The sequence below is a fragment of the Gossypium arboreum genome, chromosome 3, assembly GCF_025698485.1.
Source record: "Gossypium arboreum isolate Shixiya-1 chromosome 3, ASM2569848v2, whole genome shotgun sequence".
In the NCBI taxonomy this organism is placed as follows: Eukaryota; Viridiplantae; Streptophyta; class Magnoliopsida; order Malvales; family Malvaceae; genus Gossypium; species Gossypium arboreum.
In genome coordinates this window covers 100,957,117-100,959,692 of record NC_069072.1, presented here as the reverse complement: position 1 = coordinate 100,959,692, position 2,576 = coordinate 100,957,117, and positions in this window count along the sequence as shown.

The window sequence follows — 2,576 nt, the reverse complement described above, 5'->3', positions numbered from 1 at the left end:
ATAACTTTTGCACTTTACACAATTTAGTCCTTTTTGTTTAATTAACTATCGAAACGATAAAATTTTTCAACGAAACTTTAATACCATCTTATTGCCACTACGTATATATTTATAAAAATATTTACGACTCAGTTTATAGAAACAAGGTCCCGATACCTCATTTTCTAAACCCACTTGACCTTAGGGTCATACCACTTGAACTTAATAAATAGCTTATAAAACAAAAATCACAATATCAAAAACATTTTTAAAATCACAATTAACTCGTAAATATTAAATATAATATTTACCAACCTACTCGTTCGGATTTGGTGGCCCCGAAACCACTGTTCTGATCAACCCTAAAAAAATGGGCTGTTACATGAATAGTTGTGGATAGACTACTCGATCGCTTTTTCTTTTCCTTTATCAGATTTTGACCCTCTTGGCTCTTGAGCTTGATTCAACAAATAGATTTTATTAAATAACTTATCAATTTAGCGATTCGATTTAATACATGTATACCATACAATTAAGTACAAATGATGTTATTAACTAGATATTAAACATCATACATATGCTCTACTCATGTACTAACGAACATAATACTAGCTTAATACCATGCATAATCGAATTTATTTAGCATCATTTAGTCTTATAAAAATACACATATCATCCCAACTCGACACAAGAGTCAAATTCATCACTCAAACATTCACACCAATTTATTTTAATATTTTGGTCGAAACCCTCAATTGGCTAACATAGCCTTAATATTTCAATATAAACACGTATACATCAAAGGCAATTTAAAACACTTAACCCTTATACTCAATAATGAAACCAAACCGTATACCTAATTATTAAACACATCACCTCCAAATGCATGTATTAACTAACATATATCCAATCCACATGCCAAGTTACCATGAATAAATTAAACTTACATATATATATATATATGTATATATAACATAGCTGAATATTCCTTAACATAAAGGCATTTAGTGACATTTTAGAAAGAAAATATAATAACCATTTCCATAAGTATATTTTCATGCAAAGACCGTACCTAAATCACCAACATTTTAACTCCCAACTACTTAGACTTAACCTTTCATACACTTATATCTAATGTCATAAGAATTGCCGAATGTCCAAATTAACCAAGCTTAAAGATTTAACCTCCAACACTTTAATATTCCACAACCTATTCTTCAAGGCTTCAAATATAAAGTAATTAACATTTATACTCTTATGCGAATTAGCTAACACTTATAATCCATAGCCGAATGTCATTAAACCTAAACCACCATGAAAATTTTACTTATCACCTCATACCTTATTATCAAATTGAACTAATTATGCTTATAAAAATAATATCAAAACCGAAACCTATGCATAACATTACTTATAATATTCAAAATTATACCTAAAAAATCATATACATAGCAGAACCTTTTGATAATTAAGCCTCTAATTATTTATTTCAATTACCCAAACGAAATTTTCTCACATTTAACACTTATATACCAACCAATTGTTGAAGACAAACAAAATCTCATTTCCTCCCTTGACAACCACAACCGAAAGCTTAAACCAACATCTAAATTTCCAAGTTTTCAAATGGGCTAAATATGGAACTAGCTAATTGACTTAAACTAAGCTTAAAATTTCAAAAACTAACAAAATTTACTAACCTTCTCAAGCTTCAAGTGATGAATGTTTTTCCCAATTCTTTCTTTCAATTCGCCAAGAAGACAAAGATGAAGCTTTGTTTTTCTTCACCCCCCCAACTTTCACTCTTTTATTTCATTATTTTTATTATAACACTAATAACATATATTATTTTAATTATATTATAATATAAATATATGTATAAATTACATACACTTCAATGATCACTCCACTTGGCCGGCCACTACTTACTAAAAATGTCAAATTGACATGCAAGTCCTTAGGTTTTGAAGTCACTTAATACAAAGCCATTTCAAAATTTACCTAACACATTCTTATAATTTTCACACAAGTCCATTTCAATAAATTTCATATCAATTTGTAACAACTAACATATTTAAAAATTCACACATGCATAAACACATATTTTAGACAATAAATATTATATTCAAATACTTCGGTGACTCGGTTTAGCGGTCCCGAAACCACTTTCCGACTAGGGTCAATTTAGGGCTGTCACAACTCTCCCCCGCTTAAGAAATTTTTGTCCCCGAAAATCTTATCGGTAAATAGATTTGGGTATCGTTCTTTCATAGAGTTCTCGGTTTCCCAAGTAGCTTCTTCGATCCCGTGTTTGAGCCATAACACCTTTACTAATGGAACCCTTTTGTTTCGCAACTCTTTCACCTCGTGAGCTAGGATACGAATCGGTTCTTCTTCATAACTCAAATCATATTGAATTTCAACCTCTGATGGATTAATTATGTGCGACGGATCGGATCTATAACGTCGAAGCATCGAGACATGAAAAACGTTGTGAATCTTTTCAAGTTCAGGGGGTAGAATCAGTCTGTATGCGACTGGCCCAATTCGTTCGGATATCTCATACGGCCCGATGAATCTCGGACTCAATTTGCCTT